The sequence below is a fragment of the Salmo salar genome, chromosome 08 (genome assembly GCF_965601325.2).
Source record: "Salmo salar chromosome 08, fSalSal1, whole genome shotgun sequence".
Taxonomy (NCBI): domain Eukaryota; kingdom Metazoa; phylum Chordata; class Actinopteri; order Salmoniformes; family Salmonidae; genus Salmo; species Salmo salar.
In genome coordinates this window covers 13,774,985-13,800,477 of record NC_138298.1, presented here as the reverse complement: position 1 = coordinate 13,800,477, position 25,493 = coordinate 13,774,985, and the positions used below count along the sequence as shown (strand labels likewise).

Genomic DNA, 25,493 nt, shown 5'->3' with positions numbered 1-25,493 from the left:
TTTTTGGTTTTCCCTTCCTTTTGGTTTTGTGCACCTGTGTTTAGTTTGGTTAATTAGCGGGGCTATTTATGTTAGCTGGTCCGCTTCCGTGTTGTGCAGGATTATTTCTAAAGTGACGGTTCATGTTCGTGTCGGCGCTATTTTACGCCGTGTGTATTTTCTCCCCTGTGTGTGGGAGTATTTTGTTTAATGAGTGAGTGTACATTAAATACGCCACTACCTTGTGCTCGCTGCTTCCTGTGCCTCATTCCTTCACCACGACTGCCAATCCGTTACAGAATCCCGCAACACGAAAAGGCATGGAATCAGCAGGAGCAGCGGCCACCCCTGTCCCCTCGATGGAGGAACGCGTCCTCCACCACACTACGGTCCTCCACCGCATAGGATCCGCGATGGACCAGATGATGGAGAGGGTGGACCGATGGGAGAGAAGTGGTCTTCTCTCTCCACCTCCGGCTCCTCCGATGCAGCCACCTCCTCCTCCCACTACGTCTGGCTCAGGCGCGCTTCGTTTGGCGCTCCCGAGGGAGTATGATGGGACGGCGGATGGGTGCCAGGGATTTCTGCTCCAGCTCGAGCTGTACCTGGCCACCGTCAGACCTGCTCCCTCAGGAGAGGAGAGCGTGAGTGCCCTCGTTTCCTGCCTGACGGGCCGAGCTCTGGAGTGGGCTAATGCGGTCTGGAATGGCCCAGACTCGGCGAGGGACCATTATCCAGAGTTCACCCGCCGCTTTCGGGCCGTGTTCGACCACCCTCCGGAAGGAAGAGTGGCGGGTGAACGGCTGTTCCACCTCAGGCAGGAGACGAGGAGCGCTCAGGACTTCGCGTTGGAGTTCAGGACCTTGGCTGCTGGGGCGGGGTGGAACGACAGGGCCCTCATAGACCACTATAGATGCAGTCTCTGGGCGGACGTCCGCAGGGAGCTGGCCTGTCGAGATGCCGCTCTATCCCTGGACGAGCTCATCGACATGTCCATTCGTTTGGACAATCTGCTGGCTGCCCGCGGGCGTTCGGAGAGGGTCCTGCCCATTCCACCTCCGTGCACCCCCGCCCCTACCCCTATGGAGGTAGGGGGGGCCGTGCCAAGGGGCACCGGAGGAGCTGGCTCCTCCTGCACCAGCTGTGGTCGGAGAGGACACACGGCCGACCGGTGCTGGAGGAGCCAGTCTGGGAGTCGAGAGGGCAGGCAGAACACTTCTCGGTCACCCCAGGTGAGTCAGCACCAGATTCACCCAGAACCCCCTGTTGGTCACGTGTTCTTACCTGTTTTGTTTTCTAAATTTTTTCCCTCTTCCCAGCATAGGGCGCTAGTCGATTCAGGCGCAGCTGGGAACTTTATGGATCGTGGACTTGCCATTAAGCTGGGCATTCCGCGGGTGCCGATAGACCCCCCCTTCCCCGTGCACTCCCTAGATAGCCGACCATTAGGGTCAGGGCTAGTCAGGGAGTCTACGGTGCCACTGGACATGGTAACGCAGGGGAATCATAAGGAACGCATTAGTTTTTTCCTTATTGATTCGCCTGCGTTTCCGGTGGTGCTGGGGGTCCCCTGGCTGGCTGGTCACAATCCCCGTATTTCGTGGAAACAGGGGGTTCTCCAAGGGTGGTCAGAGGAGTGTTCAGGGAGGTGTCTAGGAGTTTCCATAGGTGCCACGTCGGTGGAGAGTCCAGACCAGGTGTCCCCCGTGCGCATTCCCCCTGAGTACGCCGATTTGGCGATCGCCTTCTGTAAAAAGAGGGCGACTAAATTACCACCCCATCGACAGGGGGATTGTGCGATAGACCTCCAGGTTAACGCTGCGCTTCCCAAGAGTCACGTGTACCCCTTGTTACAGGAGGAGACAGCGGCTATGGAGACATATGTCACTGAATCCCTGGGACAGGGGTACATTCGGCCCTCCATCTCACCCGCCTCCTCGAGTTTCTTTTTTGTGAAGAAAAAGGAGGGAGGTCTGCGTCCGTGCATTGATTACAGAGGTCTAAACGCTATCACGGTGGGGTTTAGTTACCCACTACCTCTCATCGCTACGGCGGTGGAATCATTTCACGGAGCAAAGTTCTTCACGAAACTGGATCTCAGGAGCGCGTATAACCTGGTGCGTATCAAGAAGGGAGACGAGTGGAAAACCGCCTTTAGTACCACATCGGGCCATTATGAGTACCTCGTCATGCCGTATGGGTTGAAAAATGCTCCAGCCGTCTTTCAATCCTTTGTTGACGAGATTCTCAGGGACCTGCACGAGCAGGGCGTGATTGTCTATATCGATGACATTCTGATATATTCCGCCACCCGCTCCGCGCATGTGTCCCTGGTGCGCAAGGTGCTTGGTAGACTGCTGGAGCATGACCTATACGTTAAGGCTGAGAAATGTGTGTTTTCCAAACGAGCCGTTTCCTTTCTGGGTTATCGCATTTCCACCATGGGGGTGGTAATGGAGTGTGACCGCGTTAAGGCCGTGGGTAATTGGCCGACTCCAACCACGATGAAGGAAGTGCAGCGGTTCTTAGGCTTTGCCAATTACTACCGGAGGTTTATCCGGGGTTTTGGCCAGGTAGCGGCTCCCATTACCTCACTACTGAAGGGGGGGCCAGTGCGTTTGCGATGGTCGACGGAGGCGGACGGAGCCTTCAAGAAGTTGAAGACCCTGTTCACCGACGCACCCGTGTTGGCGCACCCGGACCCGTCTCTAGCATTCATAGTGGAGGTGGACGCATCCGAGGCTGGGGTGGGTGCCGTGCTATCACAGCGATCGGATACGCCATCGAAACTCCACCCCTGCGCTTTCTTTTCGAAGATGCTCAGTTCGGCGGAGCGTAACTATGATGTGGGGGACAGGGAGTTGCTAGCGGTGGTAAAAGCTTTGAGGGTGTGGCGGCACTGGCTTGAGGGGGCTAAACACCCCTTTCTCATCTGGACCGACCACCGAAACCTGGAGTACATCCGGGCAGCGAGGAGACTGAATCCGCGTCAGGCAAGGTGGGCCATGTTCTTCGCCCGGTTTAGGTTCACTATCTCCTATAGACCGGGTTCCCTTAACACTAGAGCCGACGCACTGTCCCGTCTCTATGACACGGAGGACCGGCCCATCGATCCAACTCCCATCATTCCAGCATCTAGGCTGGTGGCACCGGTGGTATGGGAGGTGGACGCGGACATCGAGCGGGCATTAGTGTTGGAACCTGCGCCTGCGCAGGTTCCCGTGGGTTGCATGTATGTGCCGCTCGGTGTTCGTGATCGTTTGATTCTATGGGCGCACACGCTACCTACTGCGGGTCATCCTGGTGCGGCGAGGTCAGTGCGGAGTCTCAGGGGGAAGTACTGGTGGCCCACCTTGGCTAAGGACGTGAGGTCCTATGTCTCTTCCTGTTCGGTGTGCACTCAGAGTAAGGCTCCTAGGCATCTACCGAGAGGGAAGTTACAGCCCCTCCCCGTTCCACAACGGCCATGGTCGCACCTGTCTATAGATTTCTTGACAGATCTTCCCCCCTCTCAGGGGAACACTGCGATTCTGGTGGTTGTGGATCGGTTCTCTAAGTCCTGCCGTCTCCTCCCATTGCCCGGTCTCCCTACGGCCCTGCAGACTGCGGAGGCCCTATTTACCCACGTCTTCCGGCACTACGGGGTGCCGGAGGACATTGTCTCTGATCGAGGTTCCCAGTTCACATCCAGGGTCTGGAGGGCGTTTATGGAGCGGCTGGGGGTCTCGGTCAGTTTGACCTCCGGTTTTCACCCCGAGAGCAATGGGCATGCCGAGAGGGTGAACCAGGAGGTGGGCAGGTTTCTGAGGTCGTATTGCCAGGACTGGCCAGGGGAGTGGGCGAGGTACATTCCCTGGGCTGAGTTAGCCCAGAACTCACTTCGCCACTCCTCTACTAACATGTCACCCTTTCAGTGTGTTTTGGGTTACCAGCCGGTCCTGGCACCATGGCACCGGAGCCAGACCGAGGCTCCTGCGGTGGAGGACTGGGTACAGCACTCCAAGGAGACCTGGAGAGCCATCCAGGACTCCCTGAAGGAGGCCAGTGGACGGCAGAAGAGGAGTGCTGACCGCCACCGCAGTGAGGCACCCGTGTTCGTACCAGGAGACAGGGTCTGGCTCTCAACCCGGAACCTGCCCCTCCACGTGCCCTGCCGGAAGCTGGGGCCGCAGTGTGTGGGGCCCTTTAAAGTCCTGAGGAGGATAAACGAGGTGTGTTATCGGTTACAACTCCCTTCCTATTACCGTATTAACCCCTCGTTTCATGTGTCTCTCCTCAGGCCGGTGGTAGCTTGTCCCCTGCAGGAAGGTGAGGTACCGGAGGTCCCTCCACCCCCTCTGGACATAGGGGGGTCCCCGGCGTACAGCATACGGGCCATTCTGGACTCGAGACGCCGGGCGAGGGGCCTGCAGTACCTCGTGGACTGGGAGGGGTACGGCCCGGAGGAGAGGTGCTGGGTGCCGGCGGAGGACGTCTTGGACCCATCCATGTTGAAGGATTTCCATCGCCTCCGTCCGGATCGCCCTGCCCCTCGCCCTCCGGGTCGTCCTCGAGGCCGGTGTCGGCGCGCTGCGGGAGCCGCACGTCAGGAGGGGGGTACTGTCACGATTCCCACCGACGGTGGCACCCCCTCCTGCTCGGGTGGCGCTCGGCGGTCGTCGTCACCGGCCTATTAGCTGCCACTGATTCCCTTTTTTGGTTTTCCCTTCCTTTTGGTTTTGTGCACCTGTGTTTAGTTTGGTTAATTAGCGGGGCTATTTATGTTAGCTGGTCCGCTTCCGTGTTGTGAGGGATTATTTCTAAAGTGACGGTTCATGTTCGTGTCGGTGCTATTTTACGCCGTGTGTATTTTCTCCCCTGTGTGTGGGAGTATTTTGTTTAATGAGTGAGTGTACATTAAATACGCCACTACCCTGTGCTCGCTGCTTCCTGTGCCTCATTCCTTCACCACGACTGCCAATCCGTTACAACTATAGTAAATAATGTAATGTTTTCGCGGATTGTAGTATACTGAAGTATTTACTGTAGTGTTTTTGCGGACTGTGGTATACAGTAGTATTTACTGTAGTGTTTTTGCTGACGTTACTATAGTATTTTTTCATGTGGGTATAGGCAGGTAGGCATAATAGTCATGCAGAGACCATAAAAATCATTTTATAGTTACCTGAGAAGTTGTTCTCCTCGACGCCTTCGGGCCTTTGTGCTGAAGTTTTTATCTGCAATTTCTGGAAATGAAAAAGTTAATTTTAGATGCCAGCCATGTGAATAGCTTAGCTAGCTAGCTAGCCAAGTGGCATGTGCTTACATTATTGTTTAAAAAAACAACAGACCATTTAAGGAATACACTTACACTTAATTTAGCCCTTTTAACTGTTGTACTTCCCCAGAGTCAGGGGAAGATAAACATTTCCAGTCCTTTGAGATATCGAACAATGGCTAGGGTAGGAATACACCTTTCCAGTCCTATTAGATAGTCATCACTGAATAGGGTAAAAGTACACCTTTCCAGTCCCTTCAGATAGGGAATGCAGGTTAGCTGGTTCTGGAGACAGTTCTGCAGATTGGTCACTAGCTGGCACAGCCACAAAGTCATAAAATCTGATGTTAAACATAACCCTAACCTTTAACCATACTGCTAAGCCTAATGCCTAACCCTAACCTTAAATTAAGACCAAAAAGCACTTCTTTTTTTTAATGAATTTTTACAATATAGGCAGTTTTTATTTTGCAGCTGGCCTATCAAGTGGAAATCACTTAGTTATGCCTTCAGGACAAAACTTATGACAATAAACGTCAATCTGCATAGGGAACACTGAATTGGGTAGTAGTACTAAGCTAGGTGGAGTCATAGGACACGTCATACACTAGATCTATTTATTGTCTGTTCCTATTTGTTTCACAAGGGGAAGGGAAAGATCAGAAGATTTGTGTGTCCCAGCCTTATGACCAATGTTTACAGTAAACTGAATGTGAGACAGTACACAGTGGTCATTTAACAGATACTTTTTGGGGGAGGGTGGGGTGGACTATTTTTGTGCTTCAGAACTATAAAAGAAAAATGTTTTATACATAAATCGATATTATGCATTATACAATGTTAGTATAATCCACTTTACCCAAAAGTAAACAACACATGCACAATTAACACATTTGAGGGACAGTCATTTCTAGATTTCAGAATGCATATCTGTCAATTCTGTGCTGATGGAAGATAGAGTGTAAACATGGAATGACAAGGTCCCCATTGGGTCAGCTAGGGACAGTGTGTGTGTGTGTGTGTGTGTGTGTGTGTGTGTGTGTGTGTGTGTGTGTGTGTGTGTGTGTGTGTGTGTGTGTGTGTGTGTGTGTGTGTGTGTGTGTGTGTGTGTGTGTGTGTGTGTGTGTGTGTGTGTGTGTGTGTGTGAAGATGACATCTCCCACCCACAAGCAGACTGCTGCCCTGTATACTCAGTGTGCTCGTAGCTCTGGGCACTGAGAGAAACACTGTTGGATTGAGGCACAGAATATCTAATTATTCCAGCATCAGTGCCCATCCTCTGTCACCCAGATAAAATGCAAAAGCATTATGCAGTAGATGAAACCATTGCTTCAGCTGTCAAATCAAATCAAATGTTATTGGTCACATACACATGGTTAGCAGACGTTAATGTGAGTGTAGCGAAATGCTTGTGCTTCTAGAACTAACAGTGCAGTAAAATCTAACAAGTAATCTAACAATTTCCCAACAACTACCTAATACACACAAAACTAAAGGGGTGAATGAGAATATGTAAATATAAATATATGGATGAGCGATGGCCGAGCGGCATAGGCCAGGTGCAATAGATGTGTCACGAAATTCGTCGTGGTGTTGAAGGGAAGACCAAAATGCAGCGGGTATATGGATACTCATTCTTTTAATTCACAAAAAAGAGTAAAGCATCCACAGAAAAAACAAAACAATAAACAGTACTCACGACTAACAACAGTGTGGCAGGCTCAACAAGCAGTGCTCACAAACAATTCCCCACAAACACACCCAACTAATATAGGACTTCCAATCAAAGGCAACACCACACAGCTGCCTTCAATTGGAAGTCCACCCCAATTAACTCTACATAGAAACACCCAACCTAGACAGAACATAGAAAACACAACTTCTTCTGACACGCCCTGACCAAAACTTATACACCTACTCCACCTGATGGTCAGAACGTGACAAGATGGTATAAAATACAGTCTATACATGTGATATGAGTAATGTAAGATATGTAAACATTATTAAAGTGGCATTTTTTAAAGTGACATCGTTTAAAACCTGTTGAGGATAGGGGGCAGTATTTTCACGGCCGGATGAAAAACGTACCCAAATTAAACTGCCTACTACTCGGGCCCAGAAATGCATATTATATATATTATTAGTAGATTTGGATAGAAAACAGTCTGAAGTTTCTAAAACTGTTTGAATGATGTCTGTGAGTATAACAGAACAGGCAAAAACCTGAGAAAAATTCAACCAGGAAGTGGGAAATCTGAGAATTGTAGTTCTTCTTTTGAATCCCTATCGAAACTACAGTGTCTGTGGGGTCACGTTGCACTTCCTAAGGCTTCCATTGGCTGTCAACAGCCTTTAGAAACTTGTTTCCTCCTTCTCCTGTTACTGGGCAGAGAATAGTAGCTCAGTCAGTGAGTGGACTGCCTATGGACAAAGGGCTTGATTATGCGTAAGCCCGTGAGCGTGCCGTTCCTTCTTTTTCTTCTGGAATGAATACGCTATTGTTCGGTTGGAATATTATCGCATTTTTACGTTAAAAATACCCTAAAGATTGATTGTAAACAACGTTTGACATGTTTCTACGAATGGTAATGGAACATTTTGACTTTTCGTATCTCGATTTAAGCTCGCGCAGTATGCCTTTGGATAGTGATCTGAACGCACAAACAAAACGGAGGTATTTGGACATAAATATGGAGTATTTCGAACAAAACAAACATTTCTTGTGGAAGTAGGAGTCCTGGGAGTGCATTCCGCCGAAGATCAGCAAAGGTAAGGAATGATTTATAACACTAATTCAGAGTTTTGTTGATGCCAGAACTTGGCGGGTAGCTGTATAGCTTGCATTGATGGTTGAGCTATGTACTCAGAATATTGAACAATGAGCTTTCTCCGTAAAGTTATTTTGAAATCTGACACAGCGGTTGCATCAAGGAGTAGTGTATCTATAATTTAAATAATTGTTATATATTTTGTCAATGTTTATGATGAGTATTTCTGTAAATTAATGTGCTCATTCACCGGAAGTTTTGGAGGCAAACATTTTCTGAACATCACGCGCCAATGTAAAATGCTGTTTTTGGATATAAATATGAACTTGATTGAACAAAACATACATGTATTGTGTAACATGATGTCCTAGGAGTGTCATCTGATGAAGATCGTCAAAGGTTAGTGCTTCATTTTAGCTGTATTTTGGGTTTTTGTGACACATCTCCTTGCTTGGAAAATGGCTGTGTGGTAATTTTTGTCTATAATCTAATATTTTGCTTTCGCTGTAAAGCCTTTTTGAAATCGGACAATGTGGTTACATTAAGGAGAAGTGTATCTTTAAAATGGTGTAAAATAGTCGTATGTTTGAGAAATTTAAATTATTCGATTTTTGATGTTTTGTATTTCGCGCCCTGCTGTTGCATTGGCTCTTGGCTAGACGGAACGTCTGTCCTCAACAGGTGTTAAAGTGACTAGTGATCCATTTATTAAAGTGGCCAGTGATTGGGTCTCAATGCAGGCAGCAGCCTCTCTGAGTTAGTGATTGCTGTTTAGCAGTCTGATGGCCTTGAGATAGAAGCTGTTTTTCAGTCTTTCGGTCCCAGCTTTGATGCACCTGTACTGACCTCACCTTCTGGATGGTAGCAGTGTGAACAGGCAGTGGCTCGGGTGGTTGATGTCCTTGATGATCTTTTTGGCCTTCCTGTGACATCGGGTGGTGTAGGTGTCCTGGAGGGCAGGTAGTTTGCCCCCGGTGATGCGTTGTGCAGACCTCACCACCCTCTGGAGAGCTTTGCGGTTGAGGGCATTGCAGTTGTCGTACCAGGCTGTGATACAGTCTGACAGGATGCTCTCGATTGTGCATCTGTAAAAGTTTGTCAGGGTTTTGGGTGACAAGCCAAATTTCTTCAGCCTCCTGAGGTTGAAGAGGTGCTGTTGCGCCTTATTCTCCAAACTATCTGTGTGGGTGGACCATTTCAGTTTGTCTGTGATGTGTACGCCGAGGACCTTAACTTCTCCACTGCTGTCCATTCGATGTGGATAGGGGAGTGCTCCCTCTGCTGTTTCCTGAATTCCACGATCATCTCCTTTGATTTGTTGATGTTGAGTGAGAGGTTGTTTTCCTGACATCACACTCCGAAAGCCCTCACCTCCTCCCTGTAGGCTGTCTCGTTGTTGTTGGTAATCAAGCCCACTACTGTTGTTTTGTCTGCAAACTTGATGATTGAGTTGGAAGCGTGCATAGCCACGCAGTTGCGGGTGAACACGGAGTACAGGAGAGGGCTGAGCACGCACCTTTGTGGGGCCCCAGTGTTGAGGGTCAGCGAAGTGGAGATGTTGTTTCCTACCTTCACCACCTGGGGGCGGCCCGTCAAAAAGTCCAGGACCCAATTGCACAGGGCGGGGTTCAGACCCAGGGCCTCCAGCTTGATGATGAGCTTGGAGGGTACTATGGTGTTGAATGCTGAGCAGTAGTCAATGAACAGCATTCTTACATAGGTATTCCTCTTGTCCAAATGGGATAGGGCAGAGGGCAGTGTGATGGCGATTGCATCGTCTGTGGACCTGTTCGGGCGGTATGCAAACTGAAGTGGGTCTAGGGTGGCCGGTAAGGTGGAGTTGATATGATCCTTGTCTAGTCTCTCAAAGCATTTCATGATGACAGAAGTGAGTGCTACGGGGCGGTAGTCATTTAGTTCAGTTATCTTTGCCTTCTTGGGTACAAGAACAATGGTGGCCATCTTGAAGCATGTGGGGACAACAGACTGGGATAGGGAGCGATTTGTCCGTAAACACACCAGCCAGCTGGTCTGCACATGCTCTGAGGACACGAGTAGGGATGCCGTCTGGGACAGCAGCCTTCCGAGGGTTAACACGCTTAAATGTTTTACTCACATCGACCACAGAGAAGGAGAGGGGGGGGTGCAGTCCTTGTTAGTGGGCCGCGACGGTGGCACTGAATTATCCTCAAAGCGGGCAAAGAAGGTGTTTAGTTTGTCTGGAAGCGTGACGTCGGTGTCCGTGATGTGGCTGGTTTTCTTTTTGTAGTCCGTGATTTCCTGAAGACCCTGCCACATACGTCTTGTGTCTGAGCCGTTGAATTGCGACTCCACTTTGTCCCTGTACTGGCATTTCGCCTGTTTGATTGCCTTGCGGAGGGAATAACTACACTGTTTATATTCAGCCATATTCCCAGACCTCTTTCCTTGGTTAAATGCTGTGGTTTGTGCTTTCAGTTTTGCACGAATGCCGCCATCCATCCACGGTTTCTGGTTATGGTAGGTTTTAATAGTCACAGTGGGTACAACATCTCCAATGCACTTCTTTATTAACTCATGTTGTTATCTGAGGCTGACCGGAACATATCCCAGTCCATGTGATCAAAACAATCTTGAAGAGTTGATTCCGATTGGTCAGACTAGCATTGAATGGTTGTAGTAACTGGTATATCCTGTTTGAGTTTCTGTCTATAAGACGGCAGGAGCAAGTTGGCGTCGTGGTCGGATTTGCCGAATGGAGGGCGGGGGAGGGCTTTGTATGCATCGCGGAAGTTAGAGTAGCAGTGATTGAAGGTATTACACCCGCACGTAGTGCAATCAATATGCTGATAGAATTTAGATAGCCTTGTTCTCAAATTTACTTAGTTAAAATCCCCAGCTACATTAAATGCAGCCTCAGAATATATGGTTTCCAGTTTACATAGAGTCCAGTGAAGTACCTTGAGGGCCGTCTTGGTGTCTGCTTGAGGGAGAATGTACACTGCTGTGACTATAACTGACAAGAATTCTCTTGGGAGATAATATGGCCAGCATTTGATTGCAAGGAATTATAGGTCGGGTGAGCAGAAGGACTTGAGTTCCTGTATGTTGTTACAATTACATCATGAGTCGTTAAACATGAAGCATACATCCCCACCCTTCCTCTTCCCAGAGAGGAGTTTATCTCTGTCTGTTCAATGCATGGAGAAGCCCGGTGGCTGAATTGATTCTGACAACATATTCTGAGACAGTCATGTTTCCATGAAACAAAGAATGTTACAATCTCTGATGTCTCTCTGGAAGGCAAACCCTTGCTCGAATTTCATCTAACTTGTTGTCAAGAGACTGGACATTGGCGAGTAGTATACTCGGGAGCGGTGGGCGATGTGCACGTCTACAGAGCCTGACCAGGAGGCCGCTCCGTCTGCCTCTTCTGCGGCACCGTTGTTTTGGGCCAGCTTCTGGGATTAGATCTATTGTCCTGGTTGGTGGTCCAAACAGAGGATCCGCTTCGGCAAAGTCGTATTCCTGGTTGTAATTAGAGTTCGACCAATTAATCGGCATGGCATGGCCGATTAATTAGGGCCGATTTCAAGTTTTCATAACAATCGGTAATCGGCATTTTTGGACGCCAATTATGGCCGATTACATTGCAATCCACGAGGAGACTGCGTGGCAGGCTGACCACCTGTTACGCAAGTCCAGCAAGGAGCCAAGGTAAGTTGCTAGCTAGCATTAAACTTATAAAAAACAATCAATCTTAACATAATCACTAGTTAACTACACATGGTTGATGATATTACTAGTTTAACTAGCTTGTCCTGCATTGCATATAATCAATGCGGTGCCTGTTAATTTATTAACGAATCACAGCCTACTTTGCCAAACGGGTGATGTTTTAACAAAAGTGCATTTGCGAAAAAAGCACAATTGTTGCACCAATGTACCTAACCATCAACATCAATGCCTTTCTTAAAATCAATACACAAGTATATTTTTTTAAACCTACATATTTAGTTAAAATAAATTTATGTTAGCAGACAATATTAACTAGGGAAATCTCTTGCATTCAGTGCAAGCAGAGTCAGGAAATATGCATCAGTTTGGGCCGCCTGGCTCGTTGCGAACTGTGTGAAGACCATTTCTTCCTAACAAAGACAGTAATTAATTTGCCAGAATTCTACATAATTATGACATAACATTGAAGGTTGTGCAATGTAAAAGCAATATTTAGACTTAGGGTTGCCACCCGTTCAATAAAATACGCAACGGTTCTGTATTTCACTGAAAGAATCAACATTTGTTTTTGAAATTATAGTTTCCGGATTTGACCATATTAATGACCAAAGTCTCGTATTTCTGTGTGTTTGTCATATTATAATTAAGTCTATAATTTGATATTTGATATAGCAGTCTTACTGAGCGGTGGTAGGCAGCAGCAGGCTCGTAAGCATTCATTCAAACAGCACTTTCCTGCGTTTGTGTCACGTCCTGACCAGCAGATGGAGCTAGTGTTTTAGTTTTGGGGTCAGGACGTGGCATGTTTGTGTTGGTTAAATGTTGGGTGGATGATTGGGACTTCCAATTGAAGGCAGGTGTGTATAGTTGCCTTTGATTGGAAGTCCTATATAGGTGTGTGTGTTTGTCTTTGGGGTTGTGGGGAATTGTTCTGTGCTTAGCCGTGTGCCTAGTCAGACTGTTATTGTCGTGTTATTGTTTTCCTGTGGATGCCTTACTGGAGTCTATTAAAGTATGAGTATTCACAGTCTCGCTGCGCCTTGGTCCTCTTCTCTCCAGTACGACATTTTCAAGGATGAGTACAACTTATTTTATGACAGAATTCCCCACCAACAAAGGACCAAGCAGCGGAAGAAGGCTGGCGAGGTAAGGGAGACCGAGAGGCACCCCCAATAATTTTTTAGGGGGGGGCACAAGGGCTGTTTGACGGGGCAAGAGCTGCCCGCCAGTCAACAGTCGCCAGAGCTGCCCGCCAGTCAACAGTCGTCACCAGAGCTGCCCGCCAGTCAACAGTCGTCACCAGAGCTGCCCGCCAGTCAACAGTCGTCACCAGAGCTGTTGTAGACGAATGAACCTCGTCACATGTCTATTCGACGTTCGCTTCAACAGGTAAACCCTGTCAGAACCCGTAGCGTTCGGGTAGCCATCCAACGCGTCCTCTATCTCAGCTAGGAACGTCTCAGTATCGTTTGGCTGACCTGGAACGGGGTCAAAGGTGGGGAAATTCTTGATGAGTTTGTCAAGGTATTCCGCGCCAAGCGGGCGGAGAGGGTTGGATTTACATCTCTTGAACGCAATCAACTTGCCAGATTTAAAAATAACCTTACTGGGAAATCACACTTTGCAATAATCTGAGCACTGCGCCCAGAAAAATACGCGTTGCGATACAGACTAGCCGCCATGTTGGGGAGATCTAAAATCGAAAATACTATGTAAATAATCCATTACCTTTGATTCTCTTCATCAGATGTCACTTCCAGGTATCACAGGTCCATAACGAATGTAGTTTTGTTCAAAAAAGCTCATAATTTTATGTCCAAAAAGCTCCGTCTTGTTAGCACATGATCTAAGCCCGCCGGACTTCACTTCATGAACGAGGGGAAAAAATATATTTACGTTCGTTCAAACATGTCAAACGTTGTATAGCATAAATCATTAGGGCCTTTTTTAACCAGAACATGAATAATATTCAAGGTGGACGAATGCATTCTCTTTTAAAACGTATTGGAACGAGAGTACCCAACATGAACTCGTGCGCCAGAGTCTAATCGGCCACCACCGTTCCAAGGCTCTTGTTCGTTCAGTTCTCACAGTAGGAGACTCAAACCACTTTCTAAAGACTGGTGACATCTAGTGGAAGCCATAGGAAGTGCTCAAAGATTAATAAGCCCCTGTGTGTTTCAATGGCATAGGCTTAAAGGTAATTCAACACATCAGGTATCCACTTCCTGTCAGAATTTGTCTCAGGGTTTTGACTGCCATATGAGTTCTATTATACTTACAGACACCATTCAAACAGTTTTAGAAAATTCAGAGTGTTGTCTATCCAAACCTGAACAATAATATGCATATTCTAGCTTCTGGGGCAGCTGAGAAGACCCTACAGTTCATTAATATTAACAATTGACATGCTAATCCTTTGCACATGAACGCTCACTCATTTGAGAACAATTGCAATCAATATATATTTACGCTCAGTGTGTCGTCGGGATCCTTGTTGGAGCGTCGTTCTGATGGAGAGTTCTCTCTCTCTCTCTCTCTCTCTCTCTCTCGGTTAGAATGGATCTTTCAAAGCGACATTCATTAATGTCGTCATAGAATGGATGTTTCATTGGTCTTCGTGTTCAATGATATAATTTACTTAGCTGCAGACTAATAATTAATATCAAAGACTTGTTCTTATTCTGTCGGTATCAATAGTCTAAAAGTTAACCACGTGGTATAGTTCACTTTCAGTAGAGTACTTGGATGGTCAAACCTATTGGCCAACTCGCAATGGAGTGGAGGCCGGGTCTGTTAGACTCGTAAGTCAGGGGGGGTTTTATAGTGAACATAGAACATGACGCCTGGTCCTGTCTGTGTCCCTGGGGGTGTGCCGATGACTGAGTTAAGCTTGGTACAGGAATACAACTCCATCACATTAACATCAGTACATAGCATCTCAATGTATTACAAAAGCTTTATCCTTATTAATACATTCTATACAACCATGTGGATGCAATTCTCTTCACTGAGGCTATTATATAAACCGTTTTATGGTAATATGGCTATATTGTCTCTTCTGAGTATCACAAAATTGTACCAAGCGGACCAGTTCGTAGCTGGATTCTTCACCAATCTTCCATACCTTCTCCAGAACACAAATGTCGCTTGGCTCCCCAATTCTGTGAGTTGGAAGAATTTCCTGTGTCTCTCTATGGGCCATGTGGCAAGAGATTCTCCTCTTAGAGTTTTTACAACCCTTTCACACAGGGCCTGGGTGGGGGAAGGTAGGTTGGGGGATGGTGCAAAGGGGGGAGGGGGTCAACTGTCCTCCCTGTACTCAAAGAGGCCAACGTCATGACAGTACTTACGCTGCAGATGTGGTATTTAAAAAAAAAGAAAAACATTTCAGCATCATCATACACTATATTTTACAGTGACAATAATATTTTGTTTATTTGATAGACCGATACAATACATACATTGCTGAGCTTAAAATTCGAAATTCGTTTAATTCAATGCATCACATTTTATGCCTCCTGATATTTTAATCTTCAAGTCAACACTATCGATTACGTAGAGACAAAATGTAATGATACTTTTTACCATTATTTCCAATGGGAATTCAATGTTTTAATAATTCCCAATGAAATGTATAGGTTATTATAAATATATAATTACCATTTTATCATGTTATTGTTTTAGTACATACCTGGTCATTTATGTACCGTAAAATAAAGTGCTATTGGTTTTCCTATAGAATAGTCTCGTAACTGAAAACCCCACCCATCTGGCACATCAGGCAGGCTCAAGAAAATTATATTTCAACACAGGTCTGATCAGCAGAGGGCAGCTTTGCTGTGCTGATAGAACACAAATCCATTTATGGCTGGGACAAACTTCTAGACAGTGTTTCGTAATATGGTGCAGTACATTCAACCCAATAAATGATTTATGCTTGGTGAAATAAATGAAAAACTGAAAGTCCTGGATGTCCTTAAAATGCAGAGAGTAGATTTTCTGCACTGCGTTTTTTGGAAGTAACATTTGCACAGCAGTGTGTCCAGGGTGAAGGGAGTTGATAGTTGATTTAGAAATTGGCTAACTTGTAGCTTGACCCGTTCAGTGCTGAGGGTTAACCTGGCCGAGAAGTTGTTTGGTAAACAGAACAGAGCTGTCGATTCCTAAATGTGAGTGTGATCTCCCTCCATCTGGGACATTCTGCAGTGCAAATCAAAGATACTTATGATAGCACAGTGCAGGAGAGTCAGTACTGTGCATAGTGTTAGTAATGCACACTGACAATAAACTCAAACAGCAATAAGAGATTGCCACCGACCTGTATTCATCTCTCAGATGGTAAACAATAAAATAAAAGTGGCTTAACCATACCAAAATGACCTTTGTCATTTAACATAGAGCCACCCCTCCCACCAAGCATATACCCTGGCCTAACTCACAATGAGAGAGATGGAGGCAGATTGGAGTGGATTGACCAGAATAGCAATATTCATCCCCTCTCGATGAGCCAGCTGGCTTGTGCCAATAACATCCTCCCACATCGTCACATAATTTCCCCAAACAATCCAGTTTAATTGCCATGTCACTGACTGTAGTCTCTGTAGTGCATAACAAACAGGAGCTCGAGTGGCCTAGAGACCAGAGTTGGACGCTTAACCCTGAACTGCTGTTGTGATTCAATTGGCACCACACCTTGTTAAAACTTTCCCTCATTGAAAGCCAATTATAAGACGAATTGCATGTCAGCTAAGATCATTTTCTGGCACCACTACAATCATGTCTGTGTTGCGTATGTATACAATGATCAGTAGCTTGTGAACTGGTTGGTTGTCAAAAAGGGGCATAACCGATGTATGGGCTTTCTCACTTATATTTGATTCATAGCGTCCAGTGGTGTAAAGTACTTAAGTAAAAATACTTGATCGTACTACTTAAAAGTACTACTTTTTTGGGGTATCTGTACTCAGGTGTGGAAGTAACAATTACAACTACTCACGTTCCTGTAATTGAGTAGCTTTTCTGTGTACCTCTACTTTTTGAATATTTTTCAAAGGCTGTACTTTTACTTTTATTTAAGTACATTTTGAATTAAGTAAAGTACTTAAGTACATTTTCAAAACCATCCGTTACAGAGTACAATCTAGAAAAAGGATACACATCATCATGTCAAACACATACAGTTTGCGCCTTTTGCAGCAGCAAGAACTGTTCACATGTTTGTCAGTGACAAATAACATGACCAGATGGACCAATACAATTCAATTTCACGCATTGCGCCAAAACGGCCCAATCACAGCTGTGTATGCAAACCAAATTATGATCGGTAGCAGGATTTTCTAACCGTAAAAAAAGGTAGCTAAATGACATGAAAAAAAAGGTTTCCTAATCAACTTGAAAAATAAATGGAGCCTAACGAGATTGAGCAGGTTCAGGAGTCAAAACACACACAGAGACAGAGCCAGTGGCTGGGTCTTCTGAAGACCATGAGGAAGGAAATCCCTGGTCGCATCTCAAAGAACACTTCAGCTTCAATGCCAGCAGAGAAGAGGGGACTGTATGATTATGGAACGTAAACTCTGCTTACCAAAGATGGTGGAGGTGGCTGCCTACAAAAACTCTGCGTCAAACTTGAGGAAACATGTAATGGTACGAAAAGTAAAGTTTTAAATATATTTTATCGCCATGAATGCCGTTTGTTGTGTAGGCTATGTAATGTAGCTAACAAGGTGTTGCTACTAGCCAGTTGCATTTAATCTGTATCATAAGGCTAACGTTAGCTAGTTCATCCTGTTGCTAGCTAACGTTAGTTAGACGATGACCCTGACCAACATCTTTACAGAGCTGAAGGAACTATAAACTAGTGTCTTCCCTGTGGCTCAGTTGGTAGAGCATGGTGTTTGCAACGCCAGCATGGTGTGTGCAACGCCAGGGTTGTGGGTTCGATTCCCACGGGGGGCCAGTACAAAAAAAAATACATGAAATGAAATGTATTCACTACTGTAAGTCGCTCTTGATAAGAGCGTCTGCTAAATCACTAAAATGTAAATGTAGTGCGGGCACTACCGCATTGATATTATGGTGGCTAGTAGCTAGCCATCCCCATAATATAAGTTGTTGCGGACAGCTAAAAGTGAAATTAATGAACTTGTGAATAAATAAATGATTTGGAGACCTGGGATTTTTAGGTGTGTGCTTGCTTATTATCTAGCTATATCTGGTTGGATCACTGAGTTTCGATTAATAGCCAAAAATAATTTTTGGGAAAACTATAGTTCTTTTAACTGGGGAAAAGAAAGAACAATATTCCCAAACATCTGTATGCATTTGGACAGTGACATTATTCAAAACATGCTGACATTTCTAAACGGTTCATTTGATATGAATAAAAACATCTAATAGCTGACAGTCTGCACATTAACCACATTGTCATTGTATCTTTTAAAATCTAATGTGCTGGACTACAGAGCCAAAACAAAAATGTTGTCATTACCCAAATACTTAGAGATTGCACTTTAATTTGTATAAAACCAAACTGGTCAGGGTATATACATTTTTTACTTTTTTTTATTTCACCTTTATTTAATCAGGTAGGCTAGTTGAGAACAAGTTCTCATTTACAACTGAGACCTGGCCAAGATAAAGCAAAGCAGTGCGACACAAACAACAACAGAGTTACACATGGAATAAACAAACATACAGTCAATAATACAATAGAAAAAGTCTATATACAGTGTGTGCAAATGAGGTAGGATAAGGGAGGTAAGGCAATAAATAGGCCATAGTGGCAAAATAATTACAATATAGCAATTAAATACTGGACTGATAGATGTGCAGAAGATGAGTGTGCAAGCAGAGATACTGGGGTGCAAAGGAGCAAAATAAATAACAATATGGGGATGAGGTAGTTGGATGGGCTATTTACAGACGGGCTATGTATAGGTGCAGTGATTGCCCAGATTGATGCAATCATTTTGTCTACAGAGGAAACATCCATTCAAGATTACAAACTACAATATGCTAACCTCTACAACCACAAACAAACAAACAAACCAAGGAACCACAACAGACAGTGGATAAAACTTCATCAAAGCATTCAATGTTTTTGGTGAGCAGAGCCAGGCAGTCGAATCAGCAGACCGAGACCCAGATGCTGAAGAGCCAGCAGAGCAGGTTGAATACCAAGACACCTATTCCATCCTGGAAAATTACAATATCAACTCCCTCAGCATCAACGGTGTGCATGTCACCTGCTGAACCTCATTGCAACAACAGATTCTGCATTGGCAGAGACAAATAGTCATAGCTACAAAATGTTGTCCAGGTCGTCTTTTGCCAAATGCCAAGCCATGTGGAATAAAACGACCGGTCAACCTTAGCTGCTGAAGTTGTAGAGAATGAGTGCAAACTGCAGTTGATCCATCCAAATCAAACACGTTGGAACTCAATTTACCTGGCTGTGGAGAGGATCACACGTATCATACAAGAGAAGGGGGAGGATGCCATAAGAAATGTGTGTGAAGAATTAAAAGTGAAAATGTGAGTAGCAATTCTTTGAATCAATGTACTGTCCTATTACAGTAATATTTATTGTCCATGAAATGTTAGAATTCTAAGAGGTATTAATTACATTTACCTTATCTTTCAGGCTGAGCCCGGCAGAAATGTCCTTCTTGAATGAGTACTGCAAAGTGATGAAGCCTTTGGTCTCAGCTTTGAACATTCTACCGTCTGAGACCAACACAGATATGGGGTGGCTGCTGCCAGTGATCTTACTAAAAACTAAACCTCAAAGGCTGGAAGCAACTTGCCAAATGTGCCTACCACTTATAAGAGCCATTCAGAACGGTCTCCAAAAGCGCTTTGGAGAAATGATGGAGGAGCCACATCTTATTGCTGTTGCAATCCTTCTGCCAAAGTTCAAGACGTCTTGGAATGACAAAGCTGATGTCATCACAGCCGGTATGATTTCTTTACTCCAAAAGGTTTTAACCTCAGTGTCCATATGATGATATCTTTTGGTCTTTGAGTCTTTTCTTTAATTGTTTTTTGTTATGTTTTTCATTATTTAAGTTGCATTACAGGTGCTGGACAATAACCTTTGCATATACAGTTGAAGTCGGAAGTTTACATACACCTTAGCCAAATACATTTAAACTCAGTTTTTCACAATTCCTGACATGTAATCCTAGTAAAAATTCCCTGGCTTAGGTCAGTTAGGATCACCACTTTATTTTAAGAATGTGAAATGTCAGAATAATAGAGAATGATTTATTTCATGTTTTATTTCTTTTATCACATTCCCAGTGGGTGAGAAGTTTACATACACTCAATTAGTATTTGGTAGCATTGCCTTTAAATTGTTTAACTTGGGTCAAACGTTAAATTGTTTAACTTGGGTCAAGCGTTTCGGGTAGCTTTCCACAGGCTTCCAACAACAAGTTGGGTGACTTTGGAAGTATGCTTGGGGTCATGGTGGAGAGTTTGGAATCTGATTGATTGATTGCTTCTGTGGACAGGTGTCTTTTTATTCAGGTAACAAACTGAGATTAGGAGCACTCTCTTTAAGAGTGTGCTCCTAATCTCAGCTCGTTTACCTGTATAAAAGACACCTGGGAGCCAGAAATCTTTCTGATTGAGAGGGGGTCAAATACTGATTTCCCTCATTAAAATGCAAATAATTTTATAACATTTCTGACATGCGTTTTTCTGGATCTTTTTGTTGTTATTCTGTCTCTCACTGTTCAAATAAACCACCATTAAAATTATAGACTGATCATTTCTTTGTCAGTGGGCAAACGTACAAAATCAGCAGGGGATCAAATACTTTTTTCCCTCACAGTAGTCTATAGAAAAATACATTTTTTTTGTTATTCATTTGTTTGTGAAGCTTGCATTCAATTGGCACACCCTTTTCACATGGACTTCCATTCTTGTAAAAGGAGAAAAAAAATAACCATTAAAATTCTTTTAGAAGTAAGTTAGTAACTTTTACTCTGAGTACTTTTTAAATGTGCTACTTTTTACTTTTACTTGTAGTTTTTTACACCTGTACTTTTACTTCTACTTGATTACAATTTCTACTTGAGTAGAATTTTACAGGACTTTCCACCCCTGTCTGTATTTGGCTTTACTATTTATATTTTTGACAACTTTTCACTACATTCCTAAAGAAAATTATGTACTTTTTACTCCATACATTTTCCCTGGCACCCAAAAGTACTCGTTACATTTTGAATACTTACCAGGTCAGGAAAATTGCCTAATTCACACACTTATCAAGAGAACATCCCTGGTCACCCCGACTGCCCCTGATCTGGCAGACTCAATAAACACATGCTTTGCTTGTAAATTATAACTAAAAGTATCTAAAAGCAATGTTGGAGCATGCACCTGGCTATCCGTAAATAAATAAAAAACAATAAAATAATGCCGTCTAGTTTGCTTTATATAAGGAATTTGACATTTATATACTGTTACTTTTAGTTATATTTTAGTATTTTAGCAAATTCATTTACTTTTGATACTTAAGTATATTTAAAACCCAAATACTTTTAGACTTTTACTCAAGTAGGGTTTTACATGACTTTGACTTTTATTTGAGTAATGTTCTATTAAGGTATATTTACTTTTACTCAAGTATGACAAATGGGTACTTTTCCACTTCTGATAGTGTCTTTCTCAAAATGCATTGGAGGAGAAGATTCTAGGTTCCACCCCTTGGATCTTTTCCTCAAATGTGTTTTGAGGAAGAGGCAATTAATCAAGGATTCGAGGAATCAAGAAACATTTGAGATTCATCCCATTTTAGTTTCCTCTCAATCAACTTATCCTCCCCTATTGTCACTAAGAAAAACATGAAAACCTTATGTCAATTCATAACATGGACCTTGGTGTACTGTAAAAACGTGCTACATTCCCCTACAGTGGGTGGGTGAATAGGAATTCTCCTGAGATAGGACTTCCCTCGGGAGATGAAAGATTTATATTTTTTCTGTCTGTGAACAGTGCACATCTCAACAAATATTCCTTGTACTTGTGTGACTGGACAGCTGTGTCCACATATACATTTAGTATTTTTTTTCTTCTCAAATGTCTTTCAGTGTTGGATCCCAGGTTGCTATTTAAGGACTATTTGTAGTCCTATGTTGTTTGTGCCTGCCATCTTATGGTTCAGTATAAACAAAGGATAGGTGGACTCTACTTGAAGCTGTCTGGGCATGTGGCACACACCGTGGGAACTGCCTTGTTTATCAGACATACCTTTTAAGACCACATGCCAAGTTTTGCAACCCTGTCAATGTAAACAGGAAGAGAGACAAGGTGGAAGAGAGGCAAGGTAATGAATTCCTACTTGGGAGAGATGTTGTACCCAAATTACACTACAAGGCATGGTGGCAAAATTGGTTCTCCACATGTTAAGAAAATAAAAGAGATTACAGTTATAAGGTCGATGTAATTGTCCACTTATGATAATAATTTAAGCCACTGGAGTGATGTCCATGTGTTGTAATTTTACCTTTGCGGTATCACATGAATAGTCTACTGTAGCCTATGCCATTAACATCACAGAGGCCTCAAAAAAGCCTTTTGGGGACAGTCAGGAATTTGCTATAATCTTCCCCCTAAAGCAACCTGGTCTCAGAGCATTTCGTCTGATTCTGTACGTAAAGTTAGCTAGCTGCCTAATGTTAGCTAGGCTAGGGGTTAGGGCTAAGGTTAGGGTTAAGTTTAGGAGTTAGGTTAAAGGGTTAGCTAACATCCTAAGTAGTGCAACTTAGCTAAAAAGTAGTAAGTAGTTGAAAAGTTCCTAATTAGATACGATGCTAAAGTTGTCTGTGATGAGATTTGAAGTCACAACCCTTGGGTTGCTAGACATTCGTATTACACACCTACCCAACCACCCTATTTTCATTTCTGCCATACCAAACGTAACATATCATACACATTTTGTGTCCTGGATTTACATTTACATCTAGTCTATGAGACCAGGCTGCCTAAACAACAACCAAACTACGACCCACAGTTTCCATTTGACATCTTTTTTAACCTACTCCTAACATTATAGTGTTTTATCCTCTTTTTGTGCATGACACAGAATGACAGAACAACAGATTTTTACCTTGTCAGCTCGGGGATTCAAACTTGCAACCTTTCGGTTACTAGCCCAACACTAACCACTAGGCTACGCTGTCATCTAGTTCTTGCTTAATCTGGGATAGAATCCTCGAGGCGAAAGAAAACAGATGCTGCTACATTTTTTCCCTAAAAGTTTTGTTGACTATTAATTAGGCTTACCCCAACAGATGATGCTTTTAGTGCACAGACTCTCTTAATACAAATAATGCCTTGCATTTGCCCAGGACAAGAAAGATAAGAGCGTAAGATAGGGTTTCAAAATGTAATTGATGCTCTTTTATTATCTTAATTAGTTGTGCTTTGATGTCATGGACTTGTTCTGTTTATGTACTTCAGTGAAGCTACAATATCTGGGGATCAGTGCAGATAGTTAGCCTGCGCCACCAGATTGTTAGGCCCCTGAGCTAAAGCCTATAGGGTATTAGCTCGGGGAGCTTATGCAAGTCTTTAGGTCTCAGGCAAGGTTTCTCATCATCATTTACTCAACCACCTCCGCTACACATACATGAGCACACCTAACAGGCTGAACTCTTAAATGCTCTACGTATTAGGATTTGGAAACTAACAAAAGCAAAAGTGGTATAATGAAATAGATGTCTGTCTTTGCTCATCAACATGTTAGCTAAAATACCCAAGTGGCCTTCTTTAATCTAAGGTCCCATTATTATCAAAAATAGAGTGCGCAGCATCAGCCAACGGATGCTTCAATAATTCAAATTCATCGTTTGGCTTATTTGGAGGATTTGTGGGTGAAATTGAAGTTGAAATAGAAAAAAAGAGAAGTCCCAAAACAGTTTCCCTGGCTTCTGTATTTGTTATGAGGAGTAACAAAGGATGCCGTCCAAATGCTTCCTTTCCCAAGGAGAGATCGGAAAACTTTCAAGTGCCGGCCCCTCCTTCCCTGCTTGTTTATTATTTAAACTCTGAAAAGTGTTTTATGTCAGATTTTAAAATGGCTGCTCCAATGGAATTGTCTCTAGGCCATTTCACTCCAAGCTTCCACAGTGACTCATGAGCCACCGATGACAAGTATTTGCTATAATTGTGAAGATTTGACATATACTGAATAAGAGCAGGTCATTTTCATTTTAAGAAAGAAGTCATCCTCCTTTTGTCACCAAATTACATATTGACCATACATTGACCTCCGTGATTCCCTGGTCCAAGTCATTGATGGATCCTAAGAGTCTGCAAAACGAAAGCATGACTACATTGAGTAATGTCTATTCACCGCTTAGCATAATCAATTAGTGCAAAATAACAGGACCACTGTCATCAAAATATTGTGGGCCTTAACTTGTTGCTTTCTTCGATACAATTCTGTAAAAGGCACATGACAACCTACTTGAAGTTTGTCAAAAGGCACCTAAAGGACTCTCAGACCATGAGAAATTAGATTCTCTGGTCTGATGAAACCAAGATTGAACTCTTTGGCCTGAATGCCAAGCGTCACGTCTGCAGAAAACCTGGCACCATGAAGCATGGTGTGGCAGCATCATGCTGTGGGGATGTTTTTTAGTGGCAGGGACTGGGAAACTGGTCAGAATTGAAGGAATGATGGATGGTGCTAAATACAGGGAAATTCTTGAGGGAAACCTGTTTGTCTTCCAGAGATTTGAGACTGGGATGGAGGTTCACCTTCCAGCAGGACAATGACCCTAAGGATACTGCTAAAACAACACTCGAGTGGTTTAAGGGGAAACATTTAAATGACTTGGAATGGCCTAGTCAAAGCCCAGACCTCAATCCAACGGCTTCACCGTGGGGATGGTGTTCTCAGGGTGATGAAAGGTGTTGGGTTAGCTAAGTTTTAGTCTCATCTGACCAGAGTACCTTCTTCCATATGTTTGGGGAGTCTCCCACATGGCTTTTGGTGAACACCAAACGTGATTGCTTATTTATTTCTTTAAGCAATGGCTTTTTTCTGTCCACTCTTCCGTAAAGCCCAGCTCTGTGGAATGTATGACTTTAAGTGGTCCTATGGACAGATACTCCAATCTCCGCTGTGGAGCTTTGCAGCTACTTCAGGGTTATCTTTGGTCTCTTTGTTGCCTCTCTGATTAATGCCCTCCTTACATTTACATTACATTTAAGTCATTTAGCAGACGCTCTTATCCAGAGCGACTTACAAATTGGTGGATTCACCTTATGATATCCAGTGGAACAACCACTTTACAATAGTGCATCTAAATCTTTTAAGGGGGGGTTAGAAGGATTACTTTATCCTATCCTAGGTATTCCTTAAAGAGGTGGGGTTTCAGGTGTCTCCGGAAGGTGGTGATTGACTCCGCTGTCCTGGCGTCGTGAGGGAGCTTGTTCCACCATTGGGGTGCCAGAGCAGCGAACAGTTTTGACTGGGCTGAGCGGGAACTGTGCTTCCTCAGAGGTAGGGAGGCGAGCAGGCCAGAGGTGGATGAGTGCAGTGCCCTTGTTTGGGTGTAGGGCCTGATCAGAGCCTGAAGGTACGGAGGTGCCGTTCCCCTCACAGCTCCGTAGGCAAGCACCATGGTCTTGTAGCGGATGCGAGCTTCAACAGGAAGCCAGTGGAGAGAGCGGAGGAGCGGGGTGACGTGAGAGAACTTGGGAAGGTTGAACACCAGACGGGCTGCGGCGTTCTGGATGAGTTGTAGGGG

General features: G+C 44.3%; 1 long non-coding RNA gene across 1 annotated transcript; it reads left to right on the top strand.

Annotated features, from left to right (window-relative positions):
* The first annotated feature begins 17,059 nt into the window (after positions 1–17,059).
* LOC123744182 (uncharacterized) lies at positions 17,060–20,474 on the top strand. Its single transcript, XR_006770759.2, has 3 exons — positions 17,060–17,370; positions 18,706–19,260; positions 19,370–20,474. It is a non-coding gene; the product is annotated as an uncharacterized LOC123744182 (long non-coding RNA).
* Positions 20,475–25,493: the final 5,019 nt, after the last annotated feature.